General features: G+C 38.3%; 1 long non-coding RNA gene across 1 annotated transcript in view; it reads right to left on the reverse strand.

The window, feature by feature from the left end:
- Positions 1–697: 697 nt before the first annotated feature.
- Gm41891 overlaps positions 698–17,602 on the reverse strand; it is a 31,159-nt gene continuing 14,254 nt past the window's right edge. The window contains exon 3 of the long non-coding RNA XR_878079.1: positions 698–766. This is a non-coding gene — a long non-coding RNA (predicted gene, 41891). The remainder of the gene's footprint in view (positions 767–17,602) is intronic.

Genomic DNA, 17,602 nt, shown 5'->3' on the forward strand with positions numbered 1-17,602 from the left:
GGGCTAGTTCTGCTGGACCTGCTCTAAATACTGCAAAACCCATTATTCCATGTGAGAATTCCCGAGTTTCAGTGACTCTAGCAACACAACATGTCATCAAGAAAGCATATTGATAAGTCAGTTTTCCCTCTAAGCTGGCTTCTACAGTCTCACAGAAGTAATTGCATTTCTGGGTATCCTACTAAAATGTTTCAATTTCCACTGAAAGGATAAGTGACATCTCTGATTTGTGCTTCTTTTGAGGGGTAGCAAAGTCCTGTTTCCCAGAATTTTGCGGTCACATCTTATCAGCCAGAACAGAGGCAAATCCTACAACATACTGGGGTGTAGATTGAGATTACTGTGGTTAGCTACATCCCTATAATAAGGAATAGAAGCACATTTTCTAGACAATGAGGCTAAAACAAGGAGAAATAAAGTAGGGGGAATGAGAGATGGAGAGCGTCTTGGTTTGAGTTTATTTAAACAAATTGAAACAAGGATTTCAATGTTAGAGATCAATTGAAAAGTAATTCTAAAAATGCCAGTAAAGATGTGAGTAGCTGCATTATGAAGCCAGTTACTACTATGGAAAAGTTCAGTTCAATCATGTTATGAAATTCTGAGAGACATGGAAGAGCAATACATTTCAGAGTTTTCATGACAAAGGGACAGACAACTGAGGTACTTATAGATCAGCTGAGGTACTTACAGATCAATTTTCACAATTTCTTGCTTGAGGGCTGATATGGGGATATTGATTCAGTTTCAGTCTGATCCATATAGGCTAGGTAAAATACAAAGGTCAAAAGATCTTAGTAAATCACTACCATGTCAGAAGTTGAAAGTAGCCAGTTAACTCACAAACACAAGAAGAACACAAGTACCAAGAGAATGCTGGAGTAGAGCCACAGAATAGAAGTCTGGTAAACACTCCAATGACATACTAAACACTGGGAACCAGTTAGTACAGCAGGAAAATCTGGAGGTTCCTCAGAAAATTTGACATAATACTACCAGAAGATCCAGCAATGCCACTCCTGGGCATATACCCAGAAGATTCTCCAACTTGTAATAAGGACACATGCCCCACTATGTTTATAGCAGCCTTATTTATAATAGCCAGAAGCTGGAAAGAACCAAGATTTCCTTCAACAGAGGAATGGATACAGAAAATGTGGTACATTTACACAATTAAAAACACTATTAAAAACAGTGAATTCATGAAATTCTTAGACAAATGGATATATCTGGAGGTACCATCCTAAGTGAGGTAACCCAGTCACAAAAGAACACACATGATATACACTCACTGATAAGTGGATATTAGCCCAGAAGCTCAGAATCCTTCTTAGAAGTGGGAACAAAATATCCATATAAGGAATAACAGGGCAATGTTCGGAGCAGAGACTGAAGGAATGACCATCCAGACACTGCCCCACCAGGGGATACATCCCATAAACCACCACTAAACCCAGACACTATGACAGATGCCAACATGAGTTTGCTGACAGGAACCTGATATAGCTGGCTCCTGAGAGGATCTGCCATTGCCTGGCAAACACAGAAGTGGATGCTCACAGTCATCCATTGGACAGAGCACAAGGTCCCCAATGAAAGACTTAGAAAAAGTACTCAAGGAGCTGAAGGGGTTTGCAGCCCCATAGGAGGAACATCAGTATGAACTAACCAGTACCCCCAGAGCTCCCTGGGACTAAAAAACCAATCAATGAAAACACATGGTGGGACTGGTGGCTCTAGCTGCATATGTAGTAGAGGATGGCCTAATCGGTCATTAATGGGAAGATAGGCCCTAGGTTCTGTGAAGTTTCTATGCCCCAATATAGGGGAATGATAAGGCCACAAATGGTAGTGGGTGGGTTAGGGGGCAGGGGGAGGGGGTAAAGGGAGCGGATAGGGGATTTTTGGAGGGGAAGCTAGGAAAGGGGATAACATTTGAAATGTAAATAAAGAAAATATCTAGTAAAATAAATAAATAACAAAAGAAAAAAAGAATAGAAAGAAAATCAACCTTAGTTTATCTAGTTACTATATGTGAACTATGAGACAATGATAAGAAGGTTAGGTAGTATTTAAATGGATTCCTATAAACATATTAGATTTGAGAAGATGTAAGGTCATGATCATTTCACATGGTATGCTTTCACCCTATGTGAACCAGATATTAAATTCATTAGCAATATAGACCAGAATTCTCCCCAAAGATTGAAAAGATTTGGTGACAGCAAAATTGGAAGCTGATCCTCAGTTACAGTGGCAAACATGGTTAAAAGAGGAAGCTCTGGCCATAGAACAACAAAATAGGGCTAAAGGTGTTATATTTCCAAGGGCAGTTACTACATGAATGTTGCTATGATGAATTACAAAGGCAGGTTGAATTTGGTAATCCCACCTTGACATTTAGTAGATTTAAATACTTGGGATAAGGTTGAAGAATCACAAAAGAGATCTGAATCATTTACTAAAAATATACAAAGCCCAATAGAAGCCTTCACTAATTTTTTGCAAAGATTGACTTCGGCTATAAATAGAATAGTATCAGATTCAAAAGTCAGGCAACTATTAATTGAATCTTTGCCTTTTGAAAATGCTAATTTGGCATAAAATGGGTAATTAGACCTTTAAAGCTAAGATCGACACCAATAGATGAACAGATTATAAATACAGCTGATATTGGATCTCACATTTATAATGCTACTCTGTTAGGGTGCAGGAGTTGCCTCACAAAGCACATGAACATCAATCTCATGTAGATAGGGATGGCCTATTGAGCCTTCACCCCAAGACTGATCGATCAGGGCCTCAGACCAAACTCTGGAGCTGGCTGTGACACTGAGACAGAATCTTACAGAGCTCTTAAACCTGAAATTCTTAAACATCTGTACCAAGTTATTCTACCAATCAGGATGTAGACATAGAGGACTTCCTTAGGAACATGTCTGTTATATACTTTTCCTGTTCCCATTGGTTGTGATATTCAATTGTGGTTGGTGAATTGCCTTTCCTAACATTCATGTCTCAACCTGCCTAACAGGATGTCAGTTATACATGTACATGTTTCTTTCTGCCAAGTAGAATGTCAAGTACCAGGGTGGAGGAACTTAAAACATTACTCTACCCCTACTAAAAATGGAAGTCCTATTCCAAATGGTGTCTTATATTGTGTACATGACTTTCTTATGTTGGGACATATCCCAGGTTCAACTTATAATTCACAGGTACAAGAAGTTCTGCTGGGGGGGTTGGTTCAGGACCAACCTTATTGTTAATACCTATACAAAGTAGTTCTAAGTGACCTTTATTGTGATTAGTTTCCAAGAACACCAAAGTATAGAACATAACAGAATATGTGCTCAAATCAGGCAAGAGAAAGTTTCCTAGTAACAGCACATAGAAAGTTTCCTTTTAACAGTATTAACAGCATAAAATGGCTAGCTAGACAGGTAGCAAATACTTAGGACTTAATTTCTAAACATTTTAAGAAAAAAATTAAAATATCATGTTTTAATTGTGGTACTAAAGGTCATTTGAAAAGGTAGTGCATGCAAGGCATTCCAAGAAACAATGTTTTTTTTTTCTAGAGATAATCCAAAAAGTTCTCAGCCATCTGAAATATGAAGAAGGTATGGCAAAGGACAGCATTGGCAAATCAACAAGGGACAGGCAAGATAACCAAGGAAATGCTCTAGAGTACCTCCTGAAAGGCCCAATATTACATTTGATTTAATCATTTCTGCTGCTTGTGGCTTTCACTACCCTGCCTAAGCTCCAGGATTGGGCCCTGCTACCAGCCTCTGACCAGCTTCCCTTGAATCCATGGATAAAAGATACACACAGTTGTTCATTTTCAACTTGCCTTCTTGGCACAATTGCTGGGCTCTACTATATCCTGCCTAGAAAAATGTGCCATTATCATTGCTCTTAGCTCTGCACCTCCCATCTGCCCTAAACTTTAGTAGGTAGTCCCATCTACCCCTGCTAAAATGCCCCTGACCATTCGCCTGTAGGAGCAGCCCGTGTGGCCACTCCATTTTGAGATCTCACATCAATGCTTTGAGAACTTAGTTCAACCCTTATTCATCAAAAGCATAGTGAAACTCTCCTCTCTTTCTTTGCATCCCCCTGCTTTCTTTGCTCCAAGGACCTTGAAGACCTGGTTATCCCTTCTGCCCAGCAATTGGCCCATGGCTTTCTTTACTGATAGATCAAGAACCAATTAGGGAGCAGGAACTTAACATCAGAACAACCTCTACACTTCACTTTTTCTGTCCAATAAAAAAAATAAAAAATAAACTCTTCTCCAAGACATAAATTGAACAAAACCATAACAATAACATAAATTACACAGTATGATATAAAAATGACATCCAGTCCATCATGTTTGTCAATTAGATAAGGTACTCTACCATCATTCCTAACTCAAAGAATTATGATTCAATCCTTAGATTATGTTTAGATGTTAGTCTGTAACACTATCTGAAAATCATGTCCTCCATTCTATAACCTCTCTCCCAACGCTAAACAACTTGAGTTTGATTATGAGACTAAAACTACTCTTCAACCTCATCAGAAATCTGAGAAAAATGTAAACACTACCTGGGTGTACAGGAAGCACCAAAATAGATTCTCAATTGTAGAGACAGCTGACTACCTGGACAACCCTCTGATTCCTCAAAATGTTGGAGTATCGGTCTTTAGCCTTCTGGCCCAAGATCATCTGACAGAACTTTGCAAAGCATAATTATTAAGGACTGCTTACACTGTCTTGGCAGAGCCAACAGTTGACTATTCTGCATAATGTGTTCTTTTCCTGGAAAGTATTTTCTCTGCAGATGAAATAGGTAATTTCTGCCCTGCAGCCAAGATAAGTAACCTAGCCTGGAGTTAAGATGCTCAATTTCTTCTTTGAAGCAAGAAGAGAGTGCTGTCAGGAGTGCTTGTCTCATTGTCAAATGATTAAATAACATTACATGTCACATTCTGTGGGTTTCTGATGTTTTGAAGACTATATAAGTAAAGTATCTTGAACTGTTAAACCTTAGCTATTCTTAGCCTTTTCTATTTGAGTAAGTTGAAGGTACTTTATTATAATTAAATCAAAATCTAACATCTGGCCCTTAACTTGTGTTGCTTAATCATCTTAAGCAATTTGTAAAACAGTTATTAGAAGCCCTGGGACTAAGTCTCATATTCTTAAATGAGTTGCATAGGCACAATGATTATCTAATACTAACAATATTAATCTCAAATTTTGTATCAATATAAAAAATTCACACCAATGAAAACCTTAAATCTGTATCAATATAAATTCTGTACCAATTTAAAAATTATATAACAATTTGTATCTATTATAAAGATAATTTTTGTATTGATATACAAATTATATTTGTATCACTTATAAAGATTTCTATCAAATAAAATTATGGCTACACAATGCTTTGTTCAAGAATAAAGTTTAGTAATCCATCCCGTCTATTTCCTCTGTGTTGAAAATTATGACCATTTCCAAATTATCTGTTAAAGTGACAACTTATTTTTATCTTAGAAAATAAACCTAACTAGACACCCATACCTAGGGAGTTGGGCTGACAACTCTACATAGTGACTTCCTGCTGAATATGGGCAATGAGAAGTTCTCTGAATAGGTGAGGAGGGGTAGGAAAATGAGAAAAACTGGTTAGACTTAAGGAAGCTAGCTTTAGCATCTGTTATTCACTCTGTGAATACTGTAAAGTTCAGAACTTGACTGAATTTGTGATCAGATCTGTCTGAAAGATTGGATGAGGTAAGATGACCTGGAATCTGCAGCAATCCTTGAAGCTGCTTTGGGCAGCAACCAGAAATAAGGGGTCAACATCTCTGAGGATGAATCTTACCAAAGCTGTACATTCTGTAATATATGAATCTCATAACCAAAATTTTATTACCATTAACATATTCGTATGGCTTGTACAGTGTGCACAGATCAGTTAAGGATAAAATTTTGTTCCTTGTTCGAGCAGGTGAAAGACAACTGTCTTTTTATGAGTTAATTGGTTAATAACCAATTGTAATGAGTATTCATTCATGCCGTGTTAAGGATGACATGATGAATTTTTACCTGTCCTGTTTGAGTTTCTCATACTTTTATAGTTCTTCAAGGGGTCTCATCCATCATATCTAATCTTTATCACTCTATAAGGGGTCCAAACCCTATTCTCCTTTCCTTTCAATAGAAATGCCGAGCATTTTTCCAAGATAACATGTCCTTTATCCAGTAACCAGAATTATTTGAATGTTTAACTTGATCTCTCTCCCATAGAAATTTTAATGTAGCCACCAAACTGATAACCACAATCATTTTTGATAAATAAAACAATTCAAAGCAAATAAAGCAATCTAAACAAATATTAACTGAAGAGACAGTGCTTCTTCTGTCTCCTACATGAGATCAAGGCCTAAATAATTTATTCAATATCCCTATTTACTTGCTGTATGATCCTATTTTTAGGTTTTCTTTTTATATAATTGTTAAAGTCTAAATTTCTACTGTCTGAAATAGGCTAAGTGATCTACACCCTGTCTTTGATCTAATTTTTTAAGATCAAATGCCTAAACATTTACAATTCTCTGTAATTACCTTTAATTAAATTTCCTTCTGCTTACTCTATAAGATAAAGAAATCCAAGAAATCCCAAAAGTAGACCATGTTCAAAGATTTCGAGAAATTGTCCTGGCAAGACTTTTTCAAATCTTCTCTAAAGCATTTTTTCATTCAATCTCCCTAACTTTCCTCTTCTGTGGAGCTTAAGATTTGATGTATCTATCAATTGGCTCTCTGCTTCTCAACATAAACTCTTTGTATACATTCCAAATCACAGAAAGAAATCCCTACATGGCTCTGGCAAAATCTGTATTGCCTTCTATCCTTAAAAACAAATAAATCAAAATTTAAATATCTATCCTTTGATTATCTGCTTGTAGAAAGTAGGCAGCTTTCATTGCTTATATCTTACTGTCTTCCTCCTAGTAGCAGCAGGAGTTCTCAGTGTTTGTGCTAAATCTCTCTCTGGCAGCAACTGCATGGCTTTCTTCTACTTTTCACACACTAGAGCCACATGGCTAGGATTCTGCTCGACTAAGAAACCAATTCTGCCCCCTATTAAACTATATCATTGTATGTGGTACTCTAATTGAGAATGTCTAAATTAATAGTGGATTCTAGCCTTCCACATTGCATTCCATCTGTAGTGTGCAGTTTTTGCTACCCTGCTTTAAGCTAGGACAGACAATGCTACCAGTCCTCCCCTGCCCCCCAGGTTCCCTTGGAACCATTGATGAAATACACACACTAAATTATTTTCAACCTGACTTATTGGCTCAATTGTTGGGCACTTAATCTCCCACAGCTAGCATGCATTTCCCAGTAACTCTTAGTTTAGCAGCTCTTAATCTGCTCGCAGCTTCAGTTGCTCAGTTACCTTTAGTCCCAGCTCAACATCCTAAATCTGTCCTCAGCTTAGTTATGTTTCTAACCTCATTCCTGGAGAAGCAGCCTATAAAAACTCTGCCCTATATCTTGCAGAGCCAGTCACTCTTTCTCTCTCCAACTTATGATGAAATTCTCTCTTACTCTCCCACATCTCTTAACCTGTCTCCAGGGACCTGGAAGTCCCTCCTTTTTCCTTCTTCCCAGAAATTAGCCCCTAGCATCTTTATCAATAGATCAAGAACTGATTGTGGAACAGGAAGTTAGCATCAGAACCACCCTCTATAGTTGCTGTGATAGAATTCTCTGATTACGTATTTTCCTCAATTACAATTCCAATGCTATCCCAAAAGCCTCCCACACCCCCTCCCCCACTCCCCTACTCACCCATTCCCATTTTTTGGCCCTGGCATTGCCCTGTACTGGGGCATATAAAGTTTGCCTGTCCAGTGGGCCTCTCTTTCCAGTGATGGCCGACTAGGCCATCTTTTGATACATATGCAGCTAGAATCAAGAGCTCCAGGGTACTGGTTAGTTCATAATGTTGCACCTACAGGGTTGCAGATCTCTTTAGCTCCTTGGATACTTTCTCTAGCTCCTCCATTGGGGGCCCTGTGATCCATCCAATAGTTGACTGTGAGCATCCACTTCTGTGTTTGTTAGCCCCGGCCTAGTCTCACAAGAGACAGCTATATTACGGTCCTTGCACCAAACGCTTGCTAGTGTATGCAATGGTGTCATCGTTTGGAGGCTAATTATGTGATGGATCCCTGGATATGGCAGTCTCTTGATGGTCCATTCTTGTGTCTCAGCTCCAAACTTTGTCTCTGTAACTCCTTCCATAGGTGATTGTTCCCAATTCTAAGAAGGGGCAACGTGTCCACACTTTGGTCTTCGTTCGTCTTCACTTTCATGTGTTTTGCGAATTGTACCTTATATCTCACTATATTAAGTTCCTGGGCTAATATCCACTTATCAGTGAGTACATATTATTTGAGTTCTTTTGTGATTGGGTTACCTCACTCAGGATGATGCCCTCCAGGTCCAACCATTTGCCTAGGAATTTTATAAATTCATTCTTTTTAATAGCTGAGTAGTACTCCATTGTGTAAATGTACCACATTTTTTGTATCCATTCCTCTGTTGAGGGGCATCTGGGTTCTTTCCAGCTTCTGGCTATTATAAATAAGGCTGCTATGAACATACTGGAGCATGTGTCCTTCTTACCGGTTGGGATATCATCTGGATATATGCCCAGGAGAGGTATTGCGGGATCCTCCGGTAGTACTATGTCCAGTTTTCTGAGGAACTGCCAGACTGATTTCCCGATTGGTTGTACAAGCTTGCAATCCCGCCAACAATGGAGCAGTGTTCCTCTTTCTCCACATCCTCAACAGCATCTGCTGTCACATTAATTTTTGATCTTAGCCATTCTGACTGGTGTGAGGTGGAATCTCAGGGTTGTTTTGATTTGCATTTCCCTGATGATTAAGGATGTTGAACAGTTTTTCAGGTGCTTCTCTGCCATTCGGTATTCCTCAGGTGAGAATTCTTTGTTCAGTTCTGAGCCCCATTTTTTAATGGAGTAATTTGATTTTCTGGAGTCCACCTTCTTGAGTTCTTTATATATATTGGATATTAGTCCCCTATCAGATTTAGGATAGGTAAAGATCCTTTCCCAATCTGTTGGTGGTCTCCTTGTCTTATTGACGGTGTCTTTTGCCTTGCAGAAGCTTTGCAGTTTCATGAGGTCCCATTTCTCAATCCTCGATCTTACAGCACAAGCCATTGCTGTTCTATTCAGGAATTTTTCCCCTGTGACAATATCTTCAAGGCTTTTCCCCACTTTCTCCTCTATAAGTTTCAGTGTCTCTGGTTTTATGTGAAGTTCCTTGATCCACTTAGATTTGACCTTAGTACAAGGAGATAGGAATGGATCAATTTGCATTCTTCTACATGATAACTGCCAGTTGTGCCAGCACCATTTATTGAAAATGCTGTCTTTCTTCCACTGGATGGTTTTAGCTCCCTTGTCGAAGATCAAGTGACCATAGGTGTGTGGGTTCATTTCTGGGTCTTCAATTCTATTCTATGGTCTACTTGTCTGTCACTATACCAGTACCATGCAGTTTTTATCACAATTGCTCTGTACTAAAGCTTTAGGTCAGGCATGGTGATTCCACCAGAGGTACTTTTGTCGTTGAGAAGACTTTTTGCTATCCTAGGTTTTTTGTTATTCCAGATGAATTTACAGATTGCTCTTTCTAATTCGTTGAAGAATTGCGTTGGACTTTTGCTGGGGATTGCATTGAATCTGTAGATTGCTTTTGGCAAGATAGCCATTTTTACAATGTTGATCCTGCCAATCCATGAGCATGGGAGATCTTTCCATCTTCTGAGATCTTCTTTAATTTCTTTCTTCAGAGACTTGAAGTTTTTATCATACAGATCTTTCACTTCCTTAGTTAGAGTCACGCCAAGGTATTTTATATTATTTGTGACTATTGAGAAGGGTGTTGTTTCCCTAATTTCTTTCTCAGCCTGTTTATTCTTTGTGTAGAGAAAGGCCATTGACTTGTTTGAATTAATTTTATGTCCAGCTACTTCACCGAAGCTGTTTATCAGCTTTAGGAGTTCTCTGGTGGAATTTTTAGGGTCACTTATATATACTATCATATCATCTGCAAAAAGTGATATTTTGACTTCCTCTTTTCTAATTTGTATCCCTTTGATCTACTTTTGTTGTTGAATTTCTCTGGCTAATACTTCAAGTACTATGTTGAAGAGGTAGGGAGAAAGTGGGCAGCTTTGTCTAGTCCCTGATTTTAGTGGGATTGCTTCCAGCTTCTCACCATTTACTTTGATGTTGGCTACTGGTTTGCTATAGATTGCTTTTATCATGTTTAGGTATGGGCCTTGAATTCCTGATCTTTCCAAGACTTTTATCATGAATGGGTGTTGGATCTTGTCAAATGCTTTTTCTGCATCTAACGAGATGATCATGTGGTTTTTGTCTTTGAGTTTGTTTATATAATGGATTACATTAATGGATTTTCGTATATTAAACCATCCCTGCATCCCTGGAATAAAACCTACTTGGTCAGGATGGATGATTGCTTTAATGTGTTCTTGGATTCGGTTAGTGAGAATTTTATTGAGTATTTTTGTATCGATATTAATAAGAGAAATTGGTCTGAAGTTCTCTATCTTTGTTGGATCTTTCTGTGGTTTAGGTATCAGAGTAACTGTGGCTTCATAAAATGAGTTAGTTAGAGTACCTTCTACTTCTATTTTGTGAAATAGTTTGTGCAGAACTGGAATTAGATCTTCTTTGAAGGTCTGATAGAACTCTGCACTAAATCCATCTGGTCCTGGGCTTTTTTTAGCTGGGAGACTATTAATGACTGCTTCTATTTCTTTAGGGGATATAGGACTGTTTAGATCATTAAACTGATCTTGATTTAGGTTTAGTACCTGGTATCTGTCTAGAAACTTGTTCATTTCATCCAGGTTTTCCAGTTTTGTTGAGTATAGTCTTTTGTAGAAGGATCTGATGGTGTTTTGGATTTCTTCAGGATCTGTTGTTATGTTTCCCTTTTCATTTCTGGTTTTGTTAATTAGGATGCTTTCCCTGTGCCTCTAGTGAGTCTGGCTAAGGGTGTATCTATCTTGTTGATTTTCTCAAAGAACCAGCTCCTTGATTGGTTGATTCTTTGAATAGTTCTTCTTGTTTCCACTTGGTTGATTTCACCCCTGAGTTTGATTATTTCCTGCCTTCTACTCCTCTTTGGTGAATTTTCTTCCTTTTTTTTCTAGAGCTTTTAGATGTGTTATCAAGCTGCTAGTGTGTGCTCTCTCCAGTTTCTTCTTGGAGGCATTCAGAGCTATGAGTTTCCCTCTTAGAAATGCTTTCATTGTGTTCCATAGGTTTGGGTATGTTGTGGCTTCATTTACATTAAACTCTAAAAAGTCTTTAATTTCTTTCTTTATTCCTTCCTTGACCAAGGTATCATTGAGAACAGTGTGGTTAATTTTCCACGTGAATGTTGGCTTTAAATATTTATGTTGTTATTGAAGATCAGCCTTAGGCCGTGGTGGTCTGATAGGATGCATGGGACAATTTCAATATTTTTGTATCTGTTGAGGCCTGTTTTGTCACCAATTATATGGTCAGTTTTGGAGATGGTCCCGTGAGTTGCTGAGAAGAAGGTATATCCTTTATTTTAGGATAAAATGTTCTGTAGATATCTGTCACATCCATTTGCTTCATCACTTCTGTTAGTTTCACTGTGTCCCTGTTTATTTTCTGTTTCCACGATCTGTCCATTGATGAAAGTGGTGTGTTGAAGTCTCCCACTATTATTGTGTGAGGTGCAATGTGTGCTTTGAACTTTACTAAAGTGTCTTTAATGAATGTGGCTGCCCTTGCATTTGGAGCGTAGATATTCAGAATTGAGAGTTCCTCTTGGAGGATTTTACCTTTGATGAGTATCAAGTCTCCCTCCTTGTCTTTTTTGATAACTTTGGGTTGGAAGTCGATTTTATCCGATATTAGAATGGCTACTCCAGCTTGTTTCTTCAGACCATTTGCTTGGAAAATTGTTTTCCAGCCATTCACTCTGAGGTAGTGTCTGTCTTTTTCCCTGAGATGGGTTTCCTGTAAGCAGCAGAATGTTGGGTCCTGTTTGTGTAGCCAGTCTGTTAGTCTATGTCTTTTTATTGGGGAATTGAGTCCATTGACATTAAGAGTTATTAAGGAAAAGTAATTGTTGCTTCCTTTTATTTTTGTTGTTAGAGTTGGCATTCTGTTCTTGTGGCTGTCTTCTTTTTTGGTTTGTTGAGGGATTACTTTCTTGCTTTTTCTAGGGTGTGATTTCGGTCCTTGTATTTTTTCTTTCTGTTATTATCCTTTGAAGGGCTGGATTCGTGGAAAGATAATGTGTGAATTTGGTTTTGTCATGGAATACTTTGGTTTCTCCATCTATGGTAATTGAGAGTTTGGCCGGGTATAGTAGCCTGGGCTGGCATTTGTGTTCTTTTAGTGTCTGTATAACATCTGTCCAGGCTCTTCTGGCTTTCATAGTCTCTGGTGAAAAGTCTGGTGTAATTCTGATAGGCCTGCCTTTATATGTTACTTGACCTTTCTCCCTTACTGCTTTTAATATTCTCTCTTTATTTAGTGCATTTGTTGTTCTGATTATTATGTGTCGGGAGGAATTTCTTTTCTGGTCCAGTCTATTTGGAGTTCTGTAGGCTTCTTGTATGTACATGGGCATGTCATTCATCAGGTTTGGGAAGTTTTCTTCTATAATTTTGTTGAAGATATTTGCCGGTTGAGAATCTTCATTCTCATCAACTCCTATTATCCGTAGGTTTGGTCTTCTCATTGTGTCCTGGATTTCCTGGATGTTTTGAGTTAGGATCTTTTTGCATTTTCCATTTTCTTTGATTGTTGTGCCGATGTTCTCTATGGAATCTTCTGCACCTGAGATTCTCTCTTCCATCTCTTTTATTCTGTTGCTGATGCTCGCGTCTATGTTTCCAGATTTCTTTCCTAGGGTTTCTATCTCCAGCGTTGCCTCACTTTGGGTTTTCTTTATTGTGTCTACTTCCCTTTTTAGGTTTAGTATGATTTTGTTCATTTCCATCACCTGTTTAGATGTGCTTTCCTGTTTTTCTATAAGGACTTCTGCCTGTTTGGTTGTGTTTTCCTGTTTTTCTTAAGGACTTGTAATTCTTTAGCAGTGTTCTCTTGTATTTCTTTAAGTGAGTTATGAAAGTTCTTCTTGATGTCCTCTACCATCATCATGAGATATGCTTTTAAATCCGGGTCTAGCTTTTTGGTTGAGTTGGGGTGCCTAGGACTAGGTGGCTTAGGAGTGCTGCGTTCTGATGATGGTGAGCAGTCTTGATTTCTGTTAGCAGGATTCTTAAGTTTGCCTTTTGCCATCTTGTATTCTCTGGAGCTAATTGTTATAGTTGTCTCTAGTTAGAGCTTGTTCCTCAGGTGATTATGTTAGCCTCTACCAGCAGACCTGGGAGACTAGTTCTATCCTTAGTTTCAGTGGTCAGAGTACTCTCTGCAGGCAAGCTCTCCTCTTGCAGGGAAGGTGCCCAGATATCTGGTGTTTGAACCTGCCTCCTTGCAGAAGTTGTGTTCCACTCACCAGAGGTCTTAGGATCCCGTGGTGGGTCCTGTGTGGGTCCTTGTGGGTGTCCGCAGACTCCCCGGGCCAGGCACCACGGTGCAGCAGTAGGCCGGTAGGCCATAGCAACCTTATTTATAATAGCCAGAAGCTGGAAAGAACCCAGATCCCCCTCAACAAAGGAATGGATACAGAAAATGTGGTACATTTACACAATGGAGTACTACTCAGCTATTAAAAGGAATGAATATATGAAATTCCTAGGCAAATGGATGGACCTGGAGGGCATCCTGAGTGAGGTAACCCAATCACAAAAGAACTCACACAATGTGTACTCACTGATAAGTGGATATTAGCCAAGAATCTTAGAATACCCAAGATATAAGATACAATTTGCTAAACACATGAAACTCAAGAAGAACAAAGACCAAAGTGTGGACACTTTGCCCCTTCTTAGAATTGGGAACAAAACACCCATGGAAGGAGTTACAGAGACACAGTTTGGAGCTGAGACAAAAGGATGGACCATCTAGAGACTGCCATATCCAGGGATCCATCCCATAATCAGCCTCCAAACACTGACACCATTGCATACACTAGCAAGATTTTGCTGAAAGGACCTAGATATAGCTGTCTCTTGTGAGATTATGCTGGGGCCTAGCAAACACAGAAGTGCATGCTCACAGTCAGCTATTGGATGGATCACAGGGCCCCTAATGGAGGAGTTAGAGAAAGTAACCAAGGAGCTAAAGGGATCTGCAACCCTATAGGTGGAGCAACAATATGAACTACCCAGTACCCCCCAGAGCTCATGTCTCTAGCTGCATATGTATCAGAAAATGGCCTAGTTGTCCATCAGTGGAGAGGCCCATTGGCCGTGCAAACTTTTATCTTCCCCAGTACAGGGGAATGCCAGGGTCAAGAAGTGGGAGTGGGTTGGTGGGGGAGTGGGTGGGGTGGGGGAGCAGGTGGGGGACTTTTGGGATAGCATTGGAAATGTAAATAAAATAAATACCTAATAAAAAAACAAAATAAAAAAATCAAGACAATCCCTCACAGACATAAACATAAGCCTATTGATCCTCAGTTGATGCTTACTTTTCAGTTGACAAGGCTAACCAAAACATTTAGGGGGTCTAATTTTTTATTTTTATAAAAAAGTTATTATTATGTTTATTAGTAGGGGGCTCACAAGTAAAAGGGCACGCCTGCAGATGTCAGAAGAAAACTTGAAAGAGTTAAAGCTCTTCTTTCATAATGTTGGTTCTAAGGATTGACTTATATCATTAGACTTGGCAGCAACAGGCTTTATTTACCCTGAACTCTCTCATCATTCAGAAGACTAATTATCTTATTATGGTAATCAAATTCATTTTTTAGTTTTGTTTTGCTCCTTTTTTAAAAATTGGATATTTTATTTGTTTCCATTTCAAATCTTATCCCTTTTCTGAGTTTCCCCTCAGCAAACACCATCACCCCATACCATGCTTCTATAAAGGTGCTCCCCAACCCACCTACCATTCCCGCCTCACCACCCTAACATTCCTCTACACTGGAGCATCAAGCCTTCACAGGACCAAGGGCCTCCCATTTCATTGATGGCAGATAATGTTGCTTCGGCTCATTTAATCCTTCCCTAACTCCTCCATTTGGGTCCCTGTGTTCAGTACAATGGTTGGCTGCGAGCATCCACATCTATATTGATCAGGACCTAGCAGAGTCTTTCAGTAGACAGCTGTATCAGATGCCTGTCAGAGAGAACTTCTTGGCATCAGCAATACTGTCTGGATTTGTTTGATGCTTCTGTGATGAATTGCCATGTGGGGCAGTTTCAGGATCATCAGATACCAGTTTTCCCACAACAGCAAGTTATGGGTACCCCAGCATACCAGAAAAACAAGACTCTGATTGAAAAATTACATCTCATGATGCTGATAGAGGACTTTAAAAAGGACATAAATAATTCCCTTAAAGAAATACAGGAGAACACACGTAAACAGCTAGATGCCCTTTAAGAGAAAACACAAAATTCCTTAAAGAATTACAGGAAAACACAACCAAATAGGTGAAGTAATTAAACAAAACCATCCAGGATCTAGAAATGGAAGTAGAAACAATAAAGAAATCACAAAGGGAGACAAGACTGAAGATAGAAAACCTAGGAAAGAGATCAAGAGTCATACATGCAAGTATCACCAAAAGAATACAAGAGATAGAAGAGAGGATCTCAGGTGCAGAAGATTCCATAGAAAATATTGACACAACGATCAAAGAAAATGCAAAATGCAAAAAGGTCCTAACTCAAAACATCCAGGAAATCCAGGACAAAATGAGAAGACCAAACCTAAGGATAATAGGTATAGAAAAGAGCAAAGATTCCCTACTTAAAGGGCCAGTAAATATCTTCAACAAAATTATAAAAGAAAACTTCCCTAACCTAAAGAAAGAGATGCCCATACACATACAAGAAACCTACAGAACTCCAAATAGATTGGACCAGAAAAGAAATATATCCTGTCACATAATAATCAAAACACCAAATGCACTAAACCAAGAAAGAATATTAAAAGCAGGAAGGGAAAAAGGTCAAGTAACATATAAAGGCAAGCCTATCAGAGTTATATCAGACTTCTCACCAGAGACTATGAAAGCTAGAAGACACCAGGCAGATGTCATACAGACCCTAAGAGAATACAAGTGCCAACCCAGGCTACTATACCCAGCAAAACTCTCAATTACCATAGACAGGAAAAAACAAGATATTCCATGACAAAACCAAATTTACACAATATCTTTCCATAAATCCAGCCCTACAAAGGATAATAGATGGAAAACACCAACACAAGGAGTGAAACTACACCCTAGAAAAAGCGAGAAAGTAGTATCTCAACAAACCCACACAGACTAACTCCACCTCTAACAACAAAAGTAACAGGAAGTAACAATCACTTTTCCTTAATATCTAAGTATAAAAATTAATATTACCAACAAATCCTGATCAATTAAAATTAAAAAAATATGAGGGATTAGAAATTTGTTGGCTGTTATCCAGTGGTCTCTCTATTTTGGTAATTGGAGAAATAAGTCCAATATTGTACAATCCATATCCACTTTCTGCTTGTTTGTACATGACAGTATAGTTCTGTGTACCACATAATGGTCTTGAAATCCTGCTTCTCCTATCTCAGCCTCTGTATTAGTAGGATTGTTTATTTGATATTTTTACACTATACTATTGTTTTCAAAACAGCTTACTTATTTGAAAATTATTTATACAGTCAAAAGAAACATAGAAAATTAATTTGGGAGGTTGCTTGTAAGACACAACAAAGAGTGAGACTGAATATTTTGCTTGATATTTATTAGTATTGTATCAATTTTGAAGAGGACCTTATTAGTTACTCTCTTTCTGAGGTCAATGCTTTTCAAAATCATCACAGTCAATCAACCAGAATCTTACTCTCACCTAATGTCTGTGACACCCTCCAAGCAGAACCATTCTTCATTGAAACAGTTGATAAATAACTTCATGGATAGACCATCTTGATACACACACTGTTTCTTAAATGAATGTAGCCTGTTCCTTGTGGGCTGAGAATGATGAAAATCATTCAAGTCAAATAGCTTTGACCATAGCAGGAAATGTGTATCCAAATAATTGTGCCGACAATTCTTTCCTTGGCACAGCAGAATTGTAAACTCTTAGCTTAGCTATACTGGAAGTAAAATCCTTTGGTAATGTGAGGGACAGCCTTAATACAATGAACTTCAATGTCTAAAACTTGTTCTTATTTTGGTTTTGTAGCACAGTAAGAACCAAGATTTTAAAACTCTACTAAAAAACAAACAAACAAAAAGACTTTATCTATTTATGTTCATTTAATAACACATCCATCATTTTTATGATTGTAGAAATATATATATTGTGTTGAATATAATAAAAAATAGTTAAATTTAAAATTAATTAATTAATTAATTAATCTAAAGA

The sequence above is a fragment of the Mus musculus genome, chromosome X (assembly GCF_000001635.26).
Source record: "Mus musculus strain C57BL/6J chromosome X, GRCm38.p6 C57BL/6J".
NCBI lineage: Eukaryota > Metazoa > Chordata > Mammalia > Rodentia > Muridae > Mus > Mus musculus.